Source organism: Pongo abelii, chromosome 11 (genome assembly GCF_028885655.2).
Source record: "Pongo abelii isolate AG06213 chromosome 11, NHGRI_mPonAbe1-v2.0_pri, whole genome shotgun sequence".
Classification (NCBI taxonomy): domain Eukaryota; kingdom Metazoa; phylum Chordata; class Mammalia; order Primates; family Hominidae; genus Pongo; species Pongo abelii.
Genome location: NC_071996.2, coordinates 26,481,224 through 26,504,393, shown reverse-complemented (window position 1 = coordinate 26,504,393; position 23,170 = coordinate 26,481,224). Strand labels below are relative to the sequence as shown.

The window sequence follows — 23,170 nt, the reverse complement described above, 5'->3', positions numbered from 1 at the left end:
CCACGCCCAGCCTCTATTCCTATTCTTTCTAGTTAAATCATACTCTATCCAATAAATTTCAGAAAGTTATTTTTAAAGTTAAATCAAATTGTAATACTGATATCACAATCATCATCCATTACTACAAGTATTGAAAACCACAGAAAGTTTGGTAGATCACCATATTGGAAAGAAACAAACACACACACACACACACACACACACACACACGCAGAAGCAATTACTCAGTAAATCTTCTGTATCTAGTACTCATCTCTAGAAGGCAGTATTGGTAACACCTATAAGGAAACAAAACTTATTCCTGCCTCGTCCAGTCACAAAATTCTTGCCAAGTCAAAAGAGAAAAGCAAACAAGAAATGAGAAGAGGCCAGGCATGGTGGCTCACGCCTATAATCCCAGCACTTTGGGAGGCCAAGGTGGGTGGATTGCCTGAGGTCAGGAGTTTGAGACCAGCCTGGCCAACATGGCGAAATTCTGTCTCTACTGACAATAAAAAAATTAGCCGGGCATGGTGGTGGATGCCTGTAATCCCAACTACTCGAGAGGCTGAGGCAGGAGAATCGCTTGAACCCAGCAGAGGTTGCAGTGAGCCGAGATCTGGCCATTGCACTCCAGCCTGGACAACAAGAGCAAAACTATGTCTCAAAAAAAAAAAAGAGGCCGGGCACAGTGGCTCACGCCTGTAATCCCAGCACTTTGGGAGGCCGAGGTCGGTGGATCACAAGGTCAGGAGATCAAGACCATCCTGGCTAACACAGTGAAACCCCGTCTCTACTAAAAATACAAAAAATTAGCCGGGTGTGGTGGCGGGCGCCCATAGTCCCAGCTACTCGGGAGGCTGAGGCAGTAGAATGGCGTGAACCCGGGAGGTGGAGGTTGCAGTGAGCCGAGACTGCACCATTGCACTCCAGCCTGGGCGACAGAGCGAGACTCCATCTCAGAAAAAAAAAAAAAAGGAAGAAAAAAAAAAGAAAAAGAAAGAAATGAGAAGAAAAGTGCTCAATTTGCTTTTGATCACTGAACTATAGTCATGTTTTAATTCAAAAAATGATACATGACATGTTTCTACGCCATTTTGAAATTAGCTTTTTTTTTTTTTTTTTTGAGATGGAGTCTCACTCTGTCACCAGGCTAGAGTGCAGTGGTACAATCCTGGCTCACTGCAACTTCCGCCTCCTAGATTCAAGCAATTCTCCTGCCTCAGCCTCCCGAATAGCTGGGACTACAGCCGCACACCACCAGGCCCAGCTAATTTTTGTATTTTTAGTAGAGACGGGGTTTCACCATGTTGACCAGGATGGTCTCAATCTCTTGACCTCATGATCTGCCCACCTTGACCTCCCAAAGTGCTGGGATTACAGGCGTGAGCCACCAGGCCCAGCCTGAAATTACATTTTTTAAACATATTTTTAAAATACATATTGCAGGCCAGGCACAGTGGCTCACACCTGTAATCCCAGCACTTTGGGAGGTCGAGGTGGGAGGATTGCTTGAGCTCAGCCTGGGCAACATAGTGAGACCCTATCTCCACAAAAAATACAAAAATCAGGCCGGGCGCAGTGGCTCACACCTGTAATCCCAGCACTTTGAGAGGCCAAGGTGGGTGGATCACCTGAGGTCAACACTTCAAGACCAGCCTGGTCAACATGGTGAAACCCTGTCTCTAGTAAAAATGCAAAAATTAGCTGGGCGTGGTGGCATGCCAATGTAATCCCAGCTACTCGGGAGGCTGAGGTGGGAGAACTGCTTGAACCCAGGAGGCGGAAGGTGTAGTGAGCCGAGATCACGCCACTGCACTCCAGCCCAGGTGACAGAGCAAGACCCCATCTCAAAACAAATAAAATAAAATAAAATAAATAAATAAAATAAACAATACAAAAATCAGCCAGGCATGGTAGTAGGCACCTGTGGTCCCAGCTACCTGGGAGGCTGAGATGGGAGGATGGTTGGAACCTGGGAGGCAGAGGTTGCAGTGAGCTGAGATTGTGTCACTGTACTCTAGCCTGGGCGATAGAGCTTTGTCTCAAAAAACAAACAAAAATGTATCTTGTATTGCAGGTTGGATTTCATTAAAACCTCCAACGTGAATAATCTGGGAATATCTATTTATAGCAATGTTAAGGCACGTAAATTTTAACCCAAAATGTCAACTTCTGGGAATTTATTCATATATGTGTAAAAATAATATATTATGGAATTATTCTTTGCAGCACTGTTTATAAAAGCAAAAGATTAGATAAAACTAAATGTTCATCAATAGAGGACTCAGGAAATCATGATATGCCATGCAATAGCATACTATTCAGTCACACTATTCATTAAAAAAAAAAAGAAGGAAGTCTTCAATGTACTCACATAGAATGATTTCCAAGATATATGAAGCTTAAAAAAAGTAAAATGCGCCGGACGAGGTGGCTCATGCCTGTAAACCCAACACTTTGGGAGGCTGAGGTTGGTGGATCACCTGAGGTCAGGAATTCAAGACTAGCCGGACCAACATGCAGAAACCTCGTCTCTACTAAAAATACAAAATTAGCCAGGCATGGTGGCGCATGCCTGTAATCCTAGCTACTAGGGAGGCTGAGACAGGAGAACCACTTGAACCTGGGAGGTGGAGGTTGCAGTGAGCCGAGATTGCTCCATTGCACTGTAGCCTGGGCAACAAGAGTGAAACTCTGTCTCAGAAAAAAAAGAAAAAAAGAAAAATGCAAAAGTAGTCTATAATCAGCCACGAACTGTACAAAAACAGAGGGAAGGGTGTGTGTGTGTGTATATATATATGTATATATGTATGTGTGTGTATATATATATACGTGTATATATATACGCGTATATATATATATATATATATACGCGTATATATATATGGGCTTTTTTTTTCATGAATATAATTAATAACATTGGGGACTCCAGGGAAAGAAATTGGGTGGATGGCAGACAAGCTAGAAGAGAAACTTAAATTTTTAATTCATGTGTATATATATCACCTATTCAAAAAAAAGTTTATAACAGAAAAATTTCATGCATTTAATTAATAGTCCTATTTCTCACTCTACACAATTTAAGCAAGATGAAGTGAATTCTCATATAATACATTTACATTCACTCATAATAAAGAGATACAAGTATATCCCCCAGATACCTTCTTAAAACTTCTATGTTCAATAACGCACATAATAAACTTGTAACTGCAATTCAAAATATTATTAATACCATCACCATTCAGAAGCAAATACAATAGCAACAAGTTTCCTAAAAGAACAATGTCTAACCCCTGTCCCGCAAATTCCAAAATTGAATCACTGACCAGTTTATAATTCAAGTAAGGATCTGAAAATACAAGAGTCCTAATTTCATCAACATCTAGGACTCCCCACAACATGTTAGTTTCAAACAGCCTTCTTCTCTCAGCAAGAGTGCTTTCTTGCCTCTTATCTGTAGCCACTTCTCAAAATGAGAACATGACATTACTATAGCCAAAAGTCAACCTCCTTGTCTCATGGTCACAAGCTAGGTCCCCAGCCAACACTGCTCTCTCAAAAATGGAAGACAGCAAAACAGGGCCGGGTGCAGTGGCTCACGTCTGTAATCCCAGCACTTTGGGAGGCCAAGGAGAGTGGATCATGAGGTCAGGAGATCGAGACCATCCTGGCTAACACGGTGAAACCCCATCTCTACTAAAAATAAAAAAAAAATCAGCCAGGCGTGGTGGCAGACACCTGTAGTCCTCCCTACTCGGTAGGCTGAGGCAGGAGAATGGCGTGAACCTGGGAGGCAGAGTTTGCAATGAGCCCCACTGCACTCCAGCCTGGGCGACAGAGCGAGACTCCGTCTCAAAAAAAAAAAAAAAAAAAAAAAAAAAGACCCCAGAGTACCCACCAGGAGAGTGTGCACCTGGTTCGTGGCCTCACATCCTTCAGGCCAAAATAGGAAGGGGCCACATCTCTTCTCCCAGCCACAGATTAGGATCCCATCCCTCTTCAGTTTTCCCATAGTAGCACGCTTAATACACAGAATAATAACCATTACTTGTCTGCCTTCCTTCTTAGGCATGGAGCTCCTTGGGAACAAGGCTTGAGAGCCTTTCTCTCTGCCCTTAAACATAACAGCAAAGTTTGCTGAATGATGATTTTGATCAAGTTACACAGTTTGTTCAATCTCTAGTAATTACCTAGGATATACCCTAGAATAACGCTTTTATTTTAATGTCAGCAGTTTCATTAAGGACTCTCTGTTTTTAGGCCCATTTCTTATTAATGCCTTGTGTACACCCTTTCTGCATCACCTCCAGTCTCCCTACCCCACCCCAAAAGAGGTCTAGTAACCAGATAATCACAATGAAATGTTTCTAATCTCCCAGTGCTTAGTCATTCTTTCACGACTCCATAAAATCAGTAACTCTACTATTAAACTAAATACTGTCCCTTTGTCCAAACAAATCCTCCTTTGTCCACTTCAGAAATCTACTGCATGTTCTGAAAAGAAAGACAGAATGGCAAGCTTTTCCCACTATGTTTACTTTAGAAATGCAGTCACAGACCACAGGAAATCTGCCTGGCACGCCAATCACTGCCAACAGGTACGCTCAATCAGCAGTAAGCCCAGACAGCTCATATTGAGAGCATTTTTTAGAGGGCCACCTTCCTCAGAATAGGATCCCATGCCTGGAGGGTAATTTATTAAATGAAAAGAATGCTGCTTCTGTCAAACTTTTTAGACAAAATATATGCACAAAAGTATAGCAATAGCTATAGATTCAGATACATACCAGCCCAACTTCTCCATAAAGAAGGATGGAGGTAGTTAAAGATAGTTTGCATCCCTCCTTCCTACTCTCCCTGGCATAAATCATGCTTCCTACTAAGGGAGTTTAAACTCTTGTTAAATCACTCTCTTAGAGAGCTAGGCACTGTAGCTCACTCCTATAATCCAATCCCAGCACTTTAGGAGGCTGAGGAGGGAGGATCACTTGAAGCCAAGAGTTCTAGGCAGCAGTGAGCTATGATCACACCACACTGCACTCCAACCTGGGCAACAAAGCGAGATTGCGTCTGTAAAAAAAAAAAAGAAAAGAAAAGAAAGAAAATGACTCTGTTGATTGACAATTATCTGGAAAGCATATGAAATGCTGTATTTACTCTGGCCTCTCTGATGTTGTTATGTTGCTTGGAACTAAAGAGAATAAAATAATTCCTTCCTTTGTTTCCACTGTTAATAATAAATGTCTTCTAAAAAAGACAATAGATAAATAACCAACACCTCATATAATAAAAGTGTTTACATAACAAGATACTAAGAAATACCTTAAGAGTCAAAATTTACTGGAAAACAAAAAGCAAAGGCCAACCTTCAAGGTGAATCTTTCCCTTCACTGACATCTGGACTGTAGATTACAAAATGGACTCCCCAGGGAGGTCTGATCTCTTAGGGCAAGTAACATTAGCCACTACCAAACACTAAAGAGAGCGATGGAGGGAAATATGATAATACAGATTCAGAGAGAAAGATCAGAGACTTCACTAGTTAACTTTTGGAATTTCTGAACAAGAATTTTCTAATGCTGTTTATTTTAATTTTTTGTTAGAAAAGTAATACATACTCATTGCTCAAATTCAAAATAATTTTTGAAACTAAGAGCATTTGTCAAAAATGAAAAGTCAAGATCTAGACATACAAAATAACCTCTAAAATGAGTATATTTCTCAATTCAAAATTCAGTTACCAGAATCTTAAATAGCTAGTTAACAAATTTTCAGGCCAGGCGCAGTGGCTCACACCTGTTATCCCAACCTTTTGGGAGGCACAGGCAGGCACATTGCTTGAGCCCAGGAGTTTGAGATCAGCCTGAGCAATATGAGACCTTGTTTCTAAAAAAATAATAAATTTTGAGGCCGGGCGCAGTGGCTCACGCCTGTAATCCCAGCACTTTGGGAGGCTAAGGCAGGTGGATCACAAGGTCAGGAGTTCAAGATGAACCTGGTCAAGATGGCGAAACCCTGTCTCTACTAAAAATACAAAAATTGGCTGGGCACAGCGCAGGCGCCTGTAATGCCAGCTACTCGGGAAGCTGAGGCAGGAGAATCGCTTGAACCCGTGGGGTGGAGATTACAGTGGGCCGAGATTGCGCCACTGCACTCCAACCTGGGTGACAGAGTGAGACTCCATTTCAAAAAATAATAATAATAATAATAAATTTTAGGGTGGGCGCGGTGGCTCATGCCTGTAATCCCAACACTTTGGGAGGCTGAGGCGGGTGGATCACCTGAGGTCAGGAATTCAAGACCAGCCTGACCAATATGCTGAAACCCCATCTCTACTAAAAAAATACAAAATTAGCAGGATGAGGTGGCTCATGCCTGTAATCCCAGCTACTCTGGAGGCTGAGGCATGAGAATCGCTTGAACAAAGGAGTCGGAGGTTGCAGTGAGCTAAGATCACACCACTGCACTCCAGCCTGGGCAACAAGAGCAAAACTCCATCTCAAAAAAATAACAATAATAATAATAAATTTTTAAAAAAATTTCAGACATCCATAAAATAAGCCACATATTATGCTACCTAACTAGAGCTTACCCAAATACCATGCGTCACACACAAAAAAGTCCTAAGGCATTGGAAAGATCAAGATACTATTGTCAATCCCTATACATTTGGTAAAATGACTTAAAAGAACCTGAGTAAAAAACTTTGAAGAACTTTTTAATACATCAACCAGTAATTTTTTAAGAATGATTTTCTGCAACTACCCCAAATGTATTCACATAGATCTATGTTCAGCTTCACAATTCAGTCAAGTTAAGCCTACCACCTGTATGGTACTAGACTAGGCACCAGAGTGATGTCCTCTCCTCAAGAGAAAAGGAAATTGAGAAAGAAAGAAATAGAACATATACTCTCCTACCCCAAAGGTCCTTACAATCTGTTTTTGGGACACAAACTATTTAAAAGTTAAATAACAACACAAAGTTAAAAGAAAGGAGGGGAATTCACATTTATTAAGTGCCTCATATATCAAGCAGCAACACAATAACACACACAAAACATCCACATCTCCTGTTTTGAAGGAGGAAAATAAGGAAAGAGGAGGAGGTTGAGAGAATAGGAAATAAAGTCAAAAACCCAAAGCAAACTATAAATGCTACTCAGGGTTACAGAAAATAAGTAATTAAAACATTTATATTGGTCTTCAACAAATGGTGCTAGGACAACTGGCTATCTACACGAAAAAAAAAGAAGTCAGACCCCTACCTCACACCATGTACAAAAATTAACTCAAAGTGGATCAAGGACCTCAAAGTAAGAACTAAAATTATAAAATCTTAGAGGAAAACACAGGGATAAATCTTCATTGCTTTGAATTTGGCAATAAATTCTTATATATGCTAACATAAACACAAAGCTTAAAAAAAAATTTAAGCTGGCGTGGTGGCTCATGCCTATGATTATAGGCAGCACTTTGGGAAGCAGAGGCAGGTGGATCACCCGAGGTGAAGAGTTTCAGACCAGCCTGGCCAACATGGTGAAACTCCATCTCTATGAAAAATACAAAACTTAGCCAGGAATGGTGGTGCACGCCTGTAATCTCAGTTACTCAGGAGGAGGCAGGAGAATGGCTTGAACCCAGGAGGCAGAGGATGCAGTGAGCTGAGATTGTGCCACCGCATCCTAGCCTGGGCGACAGAGTGAGACTCCATCTCAAAAAAAAAAAAAAAGAATTTAAAAACCTTTTTAAGAAAAAAAGAATCCTTCCTGTAAGAGATAACTTTAAAAAGAATAAAAAACAAAAAAGGAGGTAACACAAGCAACAAAAGAGGACATTATCAAGAAAGTAAAAAGACAACCTACTGAGTGTGAGAAAATATTTGCAAATCATATATCTGACAAAGGACTTGTAACCAGAAGATATAAATCAATCATAAAACTCAAAAACAAAAAGGCAAACAATCCAATTTAAAAATAAGAAACAGACTTCAACAGACATTTCTCCAAAGAAGACATACAAATGACCAACACATGAAAAGATGCCTAACAACTTAGTCATTAGGAAAATGAAAATCAAAACCAAATTAAGATACTACTTATATTATAGAATGGTTATAATAAAAATAAAAATAAAAAAACACAGAAAATGACATGTGTTGGTGAGAATGTGGAGAAATTGGAACCCTTGTACATTCCTAGTCAGAATGTAAAATGGTACAGCCACTGTGAAAAACAGCTCAGCAATTGCTCCAAAAAGTTACAACACAGAATCACCCAAATGACCCAACAATTCCACTCCAAGGTATATACCCAAAAGAAATGAAAACAGAGATTCAAACATATTGTACAGTAGTGTTCACTGCACCATTATTCACAATAGCCAAAGAGCAGAAACAAGCCAACGTCCACCAACAAATTAATGGATAAACAAAATGTGGTATATCCATACAATAGAACATTACTCAGCAATAAAAAAAGAATGGTGTTGTTTTTTCTTTTTTTTTTTTGAGACAGAGGTTTGCTCTTTTAGCTGAGGCTGGAGTGCAGTGGCATGATCTCGGCTCACTGCAACCTCCGCCTCCCAGGCTCAAGCAATTCTCCTGCCTCAGCCTCCCAAGTAGCTGGGATTACAGGCACACACCACCACACCCAGCTAATTTTTTGTATTTTTAGTAGAGACAGAGTTTCATCATGTTGGTCAGGCTGGTCTTGAACTCCTGACCTCAGGTGATCCACTCGCCTTGGCCTCCCCAAATGCTGGGATTACAGGCATGAGCCACCATGCCCAGCCAAGAATGGAGTTCTAATACATGCTACGACACAAATAAACTTTGAAAACATAGCGCAAATGGGGCCAGGCGTGGTGGCTCAAGCCTGTAACCCCAGCATTTTGGGAGGCTGAGGCAGGCGGATCACGAGGTCAGGAGATCGAGACCATCCTGGTTAACACGGTGAAACCCCGTCTCTACTAAAAATACAAAAAATTAGCTGGGCACGGTGGAGGGCACCTGTAGTCCCAGCTACTCGGGAGGCTGAGGCAGGAGAGTGGCGTGAACCCAGGAGGCGGAGCTTGCAGTGAGCCGAGACTGCGCCACTGCACTCCAGCCTGGGTGACAAAGCGGGACTCTGTCTCAAAAAAAAAAAAACAAAACACTGTGCAAATGAAATAAGCCAGTCACAAAAGGAAAATATTGTATAATTCCATTTATATGAAATATCCAGAATAGGCAAATCCATTGAGTCAGAAAGTAGTTCAGAGGTTACCAGGTGCTGGGAGACAGAGGAATGGGGAGTTATTGCTTAATGGCTACAGAGTTTCTATTTGGGATGATGGAAAAGATTTGGAAACAGATTATGGCAATGGTGGCACAATAGCATTAATGTAATTAATGCCACTTAATTGCATACTTAATAATGTTAGGCCAGGCGCAGTGGCTCACGCCTGTAATCCCAGCACTTTGGGAGGGGAACAAGGCAGGCAGATCACCTGAGGTCGGGGGTTCAAGACCAGCCTAGCCAACATGGAGAAACCCTGTCTCTACTAAAAATACAAAATTAGCCAGGCGTGGTGGCACATGCCTGTAATCTCAGCTACTCAGGAAGCTGAGGCAGGAGAATCACTTGAACACAGGAGGCAGAGGTTGCAGTGAGCCAAGATTGTGCCATGGCACTACAGCCTGGGCAACAAGAGGGAAACTCCATCTCAAAAAAAAAAAAAAGGATTATAAATCATGTTACTATAAAGACACATGCACACGTATGTTTACTGGGGCACTATTCACAACAGCAAAGACTTGGAACCAACCCAAATGTCCATCAATGATAGACTGGATTAAGAAAATGTGGCACATATATACCAAGGAATACTATGCAGCCATAAAAAAGGATGAGTTCATGTCCTTTGTAGGGACATGGATGAAGCTGGAAACCATCAATCTGAACAAACTATCACAAGGACAGAAAACCAAACACCGCATGTTCTCACTCACAGGTGGGAATGAGAACACTTGGACACAGGGTGGGGAACATCACACACTGGGGCCTGTCGTGGGGTTGGAGGCGGGGGGAGGAATAGCATTGGGAGAGATACCTAATGTAAATGACAGGTTGATGGGTGCAGCGGGCCAGCATGGCACATGTATAACTATGTAATGAGCCTGCACATTGTGCACATGTACCCTAGAACTTAAAGTATAATACAAAAAAAATGGTTTAAATGGACAATTTTATGTTATGTATATTTTATTACAATAAAACACTTGAAAGGAAAAAAAAAAAACTTTATCAGGTCTTCAATAATCTGGATTGTCTAAAGTTAGATTTCATATCACGAACTCAAATCTAAAAAGGACTATACAGTCATCTGCTCTAATCCTCATGGAAACCCTAGTGGGAAGTCTGCATCTCTACATCCCTCCTGACTAGTGAGTGGTATCCAGATGCTGGCAGATAGTGGCAGCAGACCTTTCCCCAAGGCAGCCCACTGACCTTCATGAAGGAAGAACAACCTGAGCTGGAGAAAAAAAAAAGGGATAAATGAAAAGCATGCTGAAGATTTTAAAAGCCAAATTCTGCTATTCTGCAGGTGTGTGACAAGGAACAAATTATTCAACTTCTCCAAGTCTCTGCTTTCTCTCATTATAAAATGACAATAGCACCTGCCTTTAAATGTTACTGTAAGAATTGGCAGAAGTAGACCTCTAGCACCCATCCAACTGCCTGGCAAATGGTGAGTGTTCTATCTCACGGTAATTGCTAGTGTGACAATAGGTCTATGTGCCACCTTTCAGCCAACCAAAGGCTGAGCAGGATATGGCCTGGGCTGGGAGAACACTATGACTTACCAGAACTTAAATAAAACAGCCACCAGCACCACAGAAAAACATCAGAGAAGGAGCTGTTTTTATGCAGTTCAACTCTCTTAGGAAAGACTGGCTTATTGTTCCAAGAACGAACCCAGCTACTCTTCATTTAGGAAGGCACTGCTACACAATTCATTTTCTCTATACAACAGGCCTCTGTTAGCATGTCCGGGCTACTGTTCGTAACAGAGTCTGCCTCTACCCACAGGAAAGACATAGTCTGTGAAGAAAATTCACTAAAAGGTAGTCCCCAGAGGCTGCTCTCAAACTTGTGTAGCCCCAGAAGCACTTGGGGAACCTGTTAAAAAAAAAAACAGGTATCGCCCACACCCACAGATATTCTGATTACTAAATATTTTACACAGGAGCCTAGCACACAACTGTTTAAAGAAACACTAGAAGGTAGGCCACAAAAATGTAATAAGATAACATTCTGAGGTGGACAACTACAACCATCTGTCTCACAAAGCAAAGGCTGCATTTTCCTCTATGCCCATCTAGAAATGGAATAGTTTTGGTCATGCCAGACAACATTGGAAACCAAGGAAGTAACAGAGACCACCTGCATGTAATACCCAATGTGAGTTTCATACAGTTTCGTCATACTGAAGGCCCTCATGATTGCTTATTCTTTTTTAAAATAAACACAAAAAGTAACGAAAAATAAAAATAATGTACCAGCTACACCTCATATAATAGCAAAAAATATACTTAAATTATATTCACCAAAAGTTGGTAACATTTTTGTGAAACTAACACATTCTTAGATTGCTGGGAAAATTACTAAATGGTACAAATTTTTGGTTAGCCAGTGGCAATACATATTAAAAGTCATAAATATGAGGCTGGATGTGCTGGTATGCACCTACAGTCCCAGCTACTCAGGAGTCTAAGGTGGGAGGATCACTGAGCCCAGGAGTTCCAGTAGCCTAGGCAACATAGTAAGACCCTGCCTCTTTAAAAACAAAACAAAAAAAAAAGGTCATAAATACCCTTCAATTCAATAATCCCACTTATTTGAATTTATCCTAAGGGAATAACACAAAAGAAACTATACAAAAAAGACAGTCACTACTGGATTACATATAATAAAAAAAAAAAAAATAAAATAACTACTCAGACACAGTGGCTCATGCCTATAATCCCAGCACTTTGGGATGGTGAGGCAGGAGGATTGCTTGAGTCCAGGAGTTTGAGACCAGCCTGGGCAACATAGTGGGACCCTGTCTCTACAAAAAACACAAAAATTAGCAAAGGTGGTGGCACACACCTGGCTAATCCCAGCTACTCAGGAGGCTGAGGTGGAAGGTCAAGACTGCAGTAAGCCATGATCATACCACCACACTCCACCCTGGGTGACAGAGCAGGTATCTTTTTGCTAAAAAAAAGAAAAAAGAAAATCTTCATGTCAAAACTCTCAGGCCAGGTGCAGTGGTTCACACCTGCAATCCCAGCATTTGGGAGGCTGAGGCAGGTGGATCACTTGAGGTCAGGAGTTCGAGACCAGCCTGGCCAACATGGTGAAACCCTGTATCTACTAAAAATACAACAATGAGCCGGGCGTGGTGGCGCACATCTGTAATCTCAGCTACGTGGGAGGCTGAGGCAGAAGAGTCGCTTGAATCCGGGAGGCGGAGGTTGCAGTAAGCTGAGATTGCGCCACTTCACTCCAGCCTGGGCGTCAGAGTGAGACCCTGTCCCCAAAAAAATCTCGGTTTACCAAAATTTGCCATATTAACTCAAAATGACAAAACTATTAAAACTTAAAATTACATACACTATGTAATTATAAGAAAACCATTCATAAAACATGCAAGACCTAAAATTACTTACAAAAAGAATGGACACATGGACAGCCTCAAAGAGTGATATATCGGGAAGTAATAGCTCATGTTGAAATGGTCTGATGGAGTTTTCCTCCACTGGTCTCTCAACTTCCCATATTATTGCTACATTATTGTAGTAAGACTATAAATAAATTTAACTGATTCTGCCTGGAGAGTTAATTGGACAGCAGTGAGAGAAAGTCCTACACTGACCTCAGCTATCCTGAATGAAGACAGGCTCACCTAAACGCACCATGCTATCAGATGGCCACAAGGCCAGTTCTAGATTTCTGTCCCCAAAAGATCAATCTTAACAGATACACAAAAATATAAAACCTTGAATTTACTTTTTTTCCTTTTATTCTTTTCTTTAAATACTCTAAAAGTAGTATTTTTCTAAAAGCAAGTATATACGCACTAAGGGAAAGGAGGAAATCTGATTTGACAGCTATTGGCATGGCAAAAAGACTAGAAGACTTCATGAGCCACAACTTCAATATAAGCCAAGATGATGTAGCTAGGAAACAGTGTGGTTCACATGAAAAGGACATTAAGCTGAGAGACAGAAGGCCCAGTTCTCATTCTAGATCAATCAGGGTGAATTTCATTTGCAGGCCTTGATTTCTCATCTGCAAATTGATAGGATCATGATGCTATCTCCCCTACCCATCTCATAGGACTTGGAAGGGAACAAAGATTATGACTGTAAAAGTGCATTAAAAAACATTTTTATCTTTTAAATCTGGCCATTATTATTATGAAGACATTTATTTATAAATCTACAAAAAAAGGGTAACAGTGTGTGGAAGGACACATTCCAAACTGGTAAGTGGGTGTTTCTCCAGGAGTCTGAAATTGGGAGCCATGCCTTTACCTATATCTGCATTGTTTGAATCTTTTAGGAACATCTATTCATCTATTACTTGGGGAATGTTAAAATTTTAATTTGTAAAAGCTAATGATATCCTGAATGTAAAGTGCAGAGTTCTCCACCTCTGGGTCATCTAAGAATCATCTAGAGACTGTTAAAACTGTGGCTACCCAGGTCCCATACAAATTCTCTGGGTGGAAGATAATAAAATAAGGCCAGGCTGCTTGTATTTTAACAAGGTCCCAAAGAGATTCCAGTGACTTGATTACTGCAACTACTACTACACGGTTATTAACTCCTACCATGTATTACCCACTTAACACATACCAGTCACTATCCTCAACACTTTACACATATTATCTCATTTAATCCTGACAACAACCTATAGGTAGGTGCTACAATTAACACTGCCCTCCCCTCACCCTCATTTTACAGATGAAGACACTAAAATATTGAGATTATGTAACTGACCTAAAATCACAGCACTTGTAAGTGGCAGAGCCAGAATGCACAAGGAAATTTGAAAATCATTGATTCAGTTTCCTAACCTAAGAAAACAGCTGTATATTCTGGTCAGGTCATATCTTCTGTTTTGTTTCAGACACTGCATTTAAAGGACATTTAAAAAAAAAAAAAAAAAACAATGGCCGGGGGCAGTGGGTCACGCCTGCAATCCCAGCACTTCGGGAGGTGGAGGCAGGCAGATCACCTGAGGTCAGGAGTTTGAGATCAGCCTGGCCCAACATGGTAAAACCCCGTCTCTACTAGAAATACAAAAATTAGCCAGGCATGTGAAACACCATGCCTGTAGTCCCAAGCTACTCAGGAGGCTGAGGCAAGAGAATTGCTTGAACCTGGGAGATGGAGGCTGCAGTGAGCCGACATCGCACCACTGCACTCCAGCCTTGGCGATAGAGCAAGACTCCGTCTCGGGGGCCGGTGGCGGGGGGAACAGTTGGGCCAGGCTTCCTAGCACTTTGGTAGGCCAAGGCAGGAGGATCACTTGAGCCCAGGAGTTCAAGACCAGCATGGGCAACATGGTGAGACTCTATCTCCACAAAACACTTCTAAAACAAAATTTAGAAAATTAGCCAGGTGTGGTGGTGCATGCCTGTAGTCCCAGCTACTCAAGAGGCTGAAGCAGGAGGATTGATTAAGTCCAGAAGGTCAAGGCTGCAGTGAGCCGTGACCATGCCACTGCACCCCAGCTTGAGCAACAGAGCAAAACCATCTCAAAAAAAAAAAAAAAACAAGAGTTGCCTAAAGCATGGTGAGCCATATCAAACCAGGAAAGGACTAACGATTTAGGGCTGTTTGCATACTTTCATTATAACCAGCCATCAATTCATGTTATTGTCTCCCTAACGAGACTGCAAGCCCCTGAAGCACAGGGGCCATGGATGTCTCTTCAACTGTACCCTCTTGGTACCTGGTGCTCAATTCAAGAGAGAGTTTAATAAGTAAATTAATCAATAAGTCTAGAAGTGTGTTATCTGTCATGGGAAATATGAAGCGCTATTATATGAAGAAGAAACAGACTTAATTCAGGTTCCTTCAGGAAGTACAACTAAGGTCAATAGGTGAAAGGGAGGGAGCAGACTGTAGTAGTAATCTAAAAACATTTCTGGCAACCAAGACCTGTCCAGGGACAGACGCCTGCAGTTTGACACTGATGATCAGAATGTAGCAAACATAAGGAAGGATGCTGGACTACTGAGCCTCTAACAACTCCTCCAAAGCTCAAATTCTATTAGTCTACATTAGGATACATTTGTTTATTCTTTCACACATTCTACAGTTTCCATTAGTTAGACAAGTCACTTAGTCACTTAGTAAGCAACAGAGGACACACAATGTGTTCTACAAACTCCCTGTGCCCTCAAGGATCTAGAGAAGAGTAAATGCACAAGAGTGAATCTAAGCAAGCAGGAAGGTGATATATACAACAGGAAGCAGCAAGGAGTGAGGAAACTTCCAGGCAGGAAACAAGACAGAAGTTAACAAAGGTGTTATGGAAGAAACGTCACCATTTGAGCACACCTGAGCTAGATCTTTAGGATCTATGAGGGGAGGTGAGATGAGGGCTGTCATAAGAATTTGGGGAGGAAAATCATTGTGTGGCAGTAACGGTCTGGGCATAAAGGCGGCAGAAAAGCCCTGGGGAGGTGAAGAACAAGCTAGAAACAAGCAGTAAATGCCGGCATTTTAGAGGTCATTTAGTCAAACACACATACCTTTACTTTGTTGATGATGCCCCGCTGGCAATGGGTAAAAAAGTTAGTTCATTTTTTAAAATTACATCTTACAAACCAAAAACTATATCATCGATGATTTCTACTTTGCTTAGTTTTTGTTTTTAAGACTAACAGATCCTTCCCTTGTTTTGTTTTTGTTTTAGACAGGGTATCACTCTGTCATCCAAGCTATAGCGCAGTGGCACGATTTCGGCTCACTGTAGCCTCAGCCTCCCAGACTCACAGATCCTCCCACCTCATCCCCCCAAGTAGCTGGGACTACAGGTGCACACCACTATCCCCAGCTAATTTTTGTATTTTTTGTAGAGACACAGGGTTTCACCATGTTGCCCAGGTTGGTCTCAAACTCCATGCGACCCGCCCGCCTTGGCCTCCCAAAATGCTAGCATTACAGATGTAAGCCACTGCACCCAGCCTCTTCTCTTGTTTTCTAGGAAATCTTTTAAATGTTCTGTTTTTAAACATTTAAGTTTTACTTCTGTCTACTATTTCCACTATTTGACAACTAGATTTAGTTACCAAAAATGACAGTTTCAGTAACTCAGGTGAACCTAACATTTGTAATCACTTAAACGTCTATATTTACCAACAGTACTACAAAACAAAAAAAAAATCTAAAAATTATTAAGTAGAAGATTATTAAGAATAGATGGGTCTCAAACAGTAAATTCAAGTCTCAGGCCCAAGAAGCCATCTCATTCAACTTATAAATCAAGACACTAACCTACTTAAGAAAATAAACAAGACGGAAGCAAAAAATCTAAATCTAGGCCGGGCGCGGTGGCTCACGCCTGTAATCCCAGCACTTTAGGAGGCCGAGGCAGGCGGATCATGAGGTCAAGAGATCGAGGCCATCCTGGCTAACACGGTGAAACACCGTCTCTACTAAAAAATGCAAAAAAATTAGCCAGGCATGGTGGCGGGCACCTGTAGTCCCAGCTACTCCGGAGGCTGAGGGAGGAGAACGGCGTGAACCCGGAAGGCGGAGCTTGCAGTGAGCCCAGATCACGCCACTGCATTCCAGCCTGGGTAACACAGCGAGACTCCATCTCAAAAAAAAAAAAAAGAAAAAAAAATCTAAATCTAAAACCAGTAAACACGGGCCGAGCACGATTGCTCGCGCCTGTAATCCCAGCACTTTGGGAGGCCAAGGCAGGCAGATCACCAGAGGTCAGGAGTTCAAGACCAGCCTGGCCAACGTGGTGAAACCCTGTCTCTACTAAAAATACAAAAATTAGCCAGGCATGGTTGTGGGTGCCTGTAATGCCAGCTACTCAGGCGGCTGAGGCAGGAGAATCACTTGAACCCAGGAGGCGGAGATTGCAGTGAGCTGAGATTGCACTTCAGCCTGGGCGACAAGAGTGAAACTCTGTTTCAAAAATAAAAATAAAAATAAATAATAAATAAAACCAGTAAACAAAATATAACACACTTAAATGACAAACTTAATGTTCTTCTGGCCAATCATTTCTCAACATCCCTGTCAAACTATTTTAAGGGTCTGAAATCTTGCTCTATAAAAAGCAAGTTCCCATCATCTGAACTACACTTAAAGAGATTCTATCCCACTAGTTACTGAAGCATAATACACCAGGCTTCAGAGTTTTACTTGCTATCAATTAAAAAAAAAATGTTTACCTCTTTTACATAAATAAAGTGGAATCTGCGGGTTAATTCAAAAGCCTGACATACTAGGAGATCTGGGTTTTCCATTCTAACACAAATTTATGGTGCAAACTTAGCAAAAGCCTTTTCTGTATTTGCCAATTCAGTTGTAACACAGAGATACAATATTTGACACCTCCACCACCAACAAAGTCTCCTCTAAGGAGTCCTGACTTTGATTAACCTTACCTGGGAGAATTAAAAGCTATGGCTGAAAACTCCTTCATAAAAACTAAAACTTTAGAAGTCTAAAATGGTGTTACAAGGTAGCCCATAATAAACAATGAATTATAGAAACTGAGATTTCAGTAACAACTGCTAAAAAGGTGTATTACACAATTTAACAAGATAACCAGATCATCAAAATTTAAATTTCTTAGCAAATGTAAAAAATAAATAATATTCAGTACTCGGAGGCACTGTGCTACTTTTTATCTATGTGGTCTCTACATCAATGTCTCCCAATCCCTTGATGAGCAAACGGAGCCAATATCCAGGATCCCTCATATCGAGATCAGTTACCGTCGTAAATAATCGTAGTAATAAAAACAATTTCTAATGCCAGAACTGAAAACGGACTGTGGCACCCAAATAGGGTCCAAGGTACATGGCGGCATGAAACTATTTCTCGCTTCTGGCTCTTCTGCATCACTGTCTCCCAAAGGACTAGAGAATCTGAAGCTCTCATTGCCACATCTACAAATTAAAGTATCATGTTTAAAGAGCTCACAGGTTCTACGAATGGTCAGTATTTAATGAACGCACCCCACTACACAGAAACTCACCCAGCTGCAAACTCAGCTGCAAACTCACCACAGCGTGGTTTCAGACTCCACATTAATTTTTTTTTTATTTTAGAAACGAACAACTATTTTAAAAACATTATGTAATAATTTAAACTCTGGAAAGCCCCATACTCATCCCAGCAGCTCGGAAAACGGAAAGCAAAATTCGATTAGCTCCATTGTACCTAGCCAGGCTAACGTGCAAGATCACACACTCATCTTCGTCAGAGCGTCTCTGCCAATACCAAAGAACAACAAAGGCAAGTTGAGAAGTCTGCACAGGCTTAACTCAGCACTTGTTCGCTTTCCCAGCTTCAGAAAGAAGCTCTTCGAAGGCCCCGGGGACCAAGGGGACCTTGTGCATCCCATCAAGCCGGCCGCTCCGCTCGGCGCCGCTCGCGTAGCTTTTGTCTGGCCCGGTTGGGAGCCCAGGACGGGAGCCCGGGCCGCCCGCCTCCCGGCACCCCTTCTCTCTGGATCTTTCTCCACACCCATCACTCGCCGATGACTAGTTGTTGTGGGTTTCTCTCCCTCGCCCCCTCCCTTCCTTTCAAACGCGCCCCGGGCTCGCTGGCTTCTCCCACCCGGCAGGGGAGACTCGGGTTAGGAAGGGGGCCCGGGTGGGGTTTGGAAAAGGGAAACAGAAAGAGGCACACAAAGCCCGACTGACCCCACGGCCGATCCCCTCCCTCTGCAAAGCAGCCTGGGCTCAGCGACCTACTGGTTGGATAAACAACCCTCGCATCCCGCTCCTCGCCAGGGTCCCACCTCAGGGCCGCCCCATCCCCCCAAAGTGCACCCAAGAGCCGATGACAGCGCTGGACATCGCCCCCACCCAGACCCGGCGCCCGCCACTGCGCGGGAGGGGCCAGGGCCGCGGGAGGGCTCGGGTCTGACCCTCCGCCCCCTGACCGGGTACTTACAGCCCTGTTTTTCGTTACTGTTGCCTCTGCGGACCAGAGAGCCGCCGCCTTCTCCTCCACCCCAATGAGGTTAAGCGCTTGGTGCGGGGATTAAAAAAAAAAAAAAAAAAGAAAAAAAAAAAAAGACCGAGAGAGCGAGAGAGACGCCGAGGGCGCCTGCGCAGTGCGGTCACCCTTTTTCTTCTTACCGCCACCAACTCGGCTACACCATAGAGAGCGTAAACCAAGACCAGAGAGGCGGCTGCCTCTCTATGGTAACGCCCCGCGCAGGCGCCGGCCTGGCCGTGTTAGGCTTCGCTGGCGTAAAGTCCCCGGGAGCTTTGGCCCTCACGGAGAACGTTAGTTGACCCTGATGGGGACCCGTAGGGTAAAGGTTTTGTTTTTGTTTTTTTTAAGGAAAAGGTGGCCCGAATGTGGTTAGGCCTCTTGGGAAGTTGCGACAAAACTCGAGTTAGACAAGGAAGGTCGGAACTAAGTGGTCACAGCAACAATGCACCAGCAAGCAGGGAGCGTGATAGGAAGAGCTAAAGAGGAGTCGGGAAACCCTGGGTAAAAGTCGTCCAAGTGGAACTTCGTTTGGTCGGGGGTCTGATACTCGAAGGAAACGGTCTTTCACTTCTGGGTTAGGGCGTCCGCCCACAGGGCGACTGCAATGAAGGAAATTGTGCCCTGCGACTTCCCGTAACAGAGCTGTGTGTCCACGCTCCCTTTTCCGAGCAGGCGCGGACGCTTGTGCCGGAAGTAAACTTGTTAATGGTTCTTTGCCTTTTGGGGAGGGGAGATAGCCCCGAGAAGGCTTCGGAGACCCTTGAGTCGGCCAGCGAGCAGGGTTTCGTACTTGAGCGCCTCCACAAATACACGCTCCTTCGCTCTTCCGTCGCGTGCGTTTCCCTGGGATAATAAGTGGGAAAGTAGTGGCTTTTATTTTTTTGAGACAGGGCTCACCGCCGTCGCCCAGGCTGGATGGAGTGCAATGGCGCGATCACGGCTCACTGCAGCCTCGACTTCACAGGCGCAGGTGATCCTCCTGCCTTAGCCTCCCGAGTAGCTGGAATTACAGGCGCGCACCACCACCCCCAACTACTTTTTGTATTTTTTTGTAGAGATGGGTTTCACCATGTTTCCCAGCCTTGTGTCAAACTCCTGACCTCAAGTGATCCGCCGTCTTGGGTCTTCGAAAGTGCTGGGACTGCAGGAATGAGCCACCGCATCTGGCCCGGAAAGTGTTTTGGAGGGTAGAAAACTGCAAATTATAGGACTGCCTTCAAGGATCCCGAAGGACCCAGAGATTTGCCGCATCGGGCTCCTATGCGCGCCGCTAATTTCATGTGTTGAGATGCACTGCCCAGTGCGTTGTTTTTACTGGAGGAGCTTGTGTGCGGAGCTCCTTGCTAGTGTCATGTGTATGTGTTGGGATGGGAGAGAAGTGCAGGAGAACTATGAGATAATGCCCCCTGATCCTCAGGGTCTTAGGAGGTATGGTCGGAGAGGCTAAGCTAAAGCATGAAAGCCATGTGTAGGCCCTTCTGTGTAGTGCAGAAAAGGGAGAGGTATGTGGTTTGAAAGAGTAGGGATGACATGGAGGGTGCGACTCCTGGTTGGATCTATGAACTAGTGTCCTTGTGACGAAAGTACATGCAACCTTTTGAAAATGGATGGGTGATAATGAAAGACCATTCCAGAGAAGAAACACCATGGTGCAAAGGCTCAAGAGGCATACTGGAAGTACAATGAAGAGAGCAATCTAACTGAAATGGGAAAAAAAGAAATAGTGTAAAAAGATTTGATGAGAAAGATGGAATCGATTTTTAAATTTTTTTATCTACACAACAAAATTTATCATCTTAACCATTTTTTAGTGAATAATTCGTTAGTATTAAGTATATTTACCTTGTGCAACCAGTCTCCAGAATTCTTTTCATCTTGCAAAACAAACCCCTCACCCATTAAACAATTTCTCATTCGCCGTTTTCCAGCTAGCCTTGGTAACCTCCATTCTAGTTCTGTCTCTATGAATTTGACTACTTTAGGTACCTCATGTAAGTGGTATCATACAGTATTTGTCTTTTTGTGACTGGCATATTTTACATAGCATAATCTCCTTGTGGTTTATCCATGTTGTAGCATGTGTCAGAATTTCCTTTCCTTTTAAGACTAAATAATATTCCATTGTATGTATATACCACCTGTGTTATTTCCACTTTTTGGCTATTGTGAATAATACTGCTTCAAACGTGTGTACAAATAACTCTTCAAGATCCTTTTAGGCTGATACAGAGATAGTAAGTTATCTTGATTGTTCACTGTCAGTTACAGACCAAACTCCTTGTTCTCCTTGTGCCTCACTTCTCACCACTGCACTTGGCTAGTCTTAAACAAAAAAAGAAAAACCTTGATTTTAATAGCTTGTGGGGACAGACGCAGTGGCTCACGCCTATAATCCCAACACTTTGGGAAGCCAAGGCGGGTGGATCACTTGAGGTCAAGAGTTCGAGACCAGCCTGGCCAACATGGTAAAACCCCATCTCTACTAAAAATACAAAAATTAGCCGGGTGTGATGGCACACACCTATAATCCCAGCTACTCAGGAGGCTGAGGCAGGAGAAATGCTTGAACCCAGGAAGTGGAGGTTGTGGTGAACGGAAATTGCGCCACCGCACTCAACCTGGGCGACAGCGAGACTCCGTCTCAAAAATTAATATTAATAGAATGTGGGAGATTTTGAAACCAAGTATAGAAATTCATACTTTATATTGTTTAAGGTCCTTGACTAGGCATAGTAACATGATGAAAGAACTGTTGTGGGTTTGTTTGTTTGTTTTCCGAGACAGAGTCTCGCTCTGTTGCCCAGGCTAGAGTGCAGTGGTGTGATCTCGGCTCACTGCAACCTCCACCTCCCTGGTTCAAGCGATTCTCTTGCCTCAGCCTCCTGAGTAGCTGGGACTACAGGCACATGCCACCACGCCCAACTAATTGTTGTATTTTTAGTAGAGGCAGGGTTTCACCATGTTGGCCAGGATGGTCTCAATCTCTTGACCTCACGATCCAGCCTCCCAAAGTGCTGGGATTACAGGCATGAGCCACCTCGCCCGACTAGAAAGATCTGTTTCAGAAAGCAACTCTGGCAGTGGAAGCTGAATACATACTACATTTCTATAAAGCATTTATGTAGGCCTCTAGATGTGCCAGGCATTGTACTACTGCTTTATGTAAATTATTGATGGGTCCATGAATCCATTAAAATAAATGTGAGCCAGTTGTTATGCACCCCAATTTACAGGCAAGAAAATCAAGGTTCTGAGTTGCACATGGGCTGAGAAAAGGCTCACCAACCACATATACACACAAGAGATTAGGAAAGAAAACTGCCATTGGAGCCAGGCCCCATTAAGCACTGAGTATTCACTGGTTTGGATGAGGATACTGAAAGAAAAAAATGACATGTAAGAGTGACTTTTCTCAGGAGAAAGAATAGGCTGACATCAAGAGTCTTTGCTGTCACATTAGTGGTATGTATAAGGGCACAACACAACAGAAGTACGTTTTTCAACGTTCCTAAAAGAACCCTGGGGTTTGCTTTTAGGTTTTTTATTACCTTTAACAAATATAAAATGCCAGGTAAATATATCTTTGTATGTAGTAGAAAAATTAGTAAGACATACCTTCTCTACTCAACATTTCATCTTTCATTTTATATTCTCAAAAATACTGTGAGGTCTTTTAAGGAAATGATCTCCTTTTGGCAGATGAGGAAATTAAGGGCCAGAGAGGAAAAATTATCTTCCCAATGTCACATGCCTCATTGGTCTCAAAGCTTTGACTGGAACCTGAGCCTCCAGAATTGCTGCTATGCTTTCATCTCCCTTAGAGAGATAGATAACAGTAGTCAGAGTGAGTGGACAATTCTTCTATTCAGTCAGTCTGATCTTCCTCAGGGATGCATATCCAGACTCCTATGGAGCTAGTGATAGTTAAACAAAGAGGCAGAGAATAAAGTGC

At 42.7% G+C, this 23,170-nt stretch overlaps 1 protein-coding gene and 1 long non-coding RNA gene across 26 annotated transcripts in view; one reads left to right on the top strand and one right to left on the bottom strand.

Annotated features, from left to right (window-relative positions):
* CLASP1 (cytoplasmic linker associated protein 1) overlaps positions 1–19,396 on the bottom strand; it is a 310,798-nt gene extending 291,402 nt beyond the window's left edge. For 23 of the 25 annotated variants that reach the window (XM_063712719.1, XM_063712722.1, XM_063712720.1 and 20 more), the window contains exon 1: positions 19,171–19,396. The gene's annotated coding sequence lies outside the window, so the exon portion shown is untranslated. Of the gene's footprint in view, positions 1–18,432; positions 19,095–19,170 lie in introns of those variants that run through there. The other 2 variants (XM_063712718.1, XM_063712723.1) reach the window with 2 other exon arrangements.
* On the top strand, positions 19,303–21,348 carry LOC134759577 (uncharacterized). The gene is made up of 2 exons (XR_010135958.1): positions 19,303–20,188; positions 20,274–21,348. It is a non-coding gene; the product is annotated as an uncharacterized LOC134759577 (long non-coding RNA).
* The last annotated feature ends 1,822 nt before the right edge of the window (positions 21,349–23,170 follow it).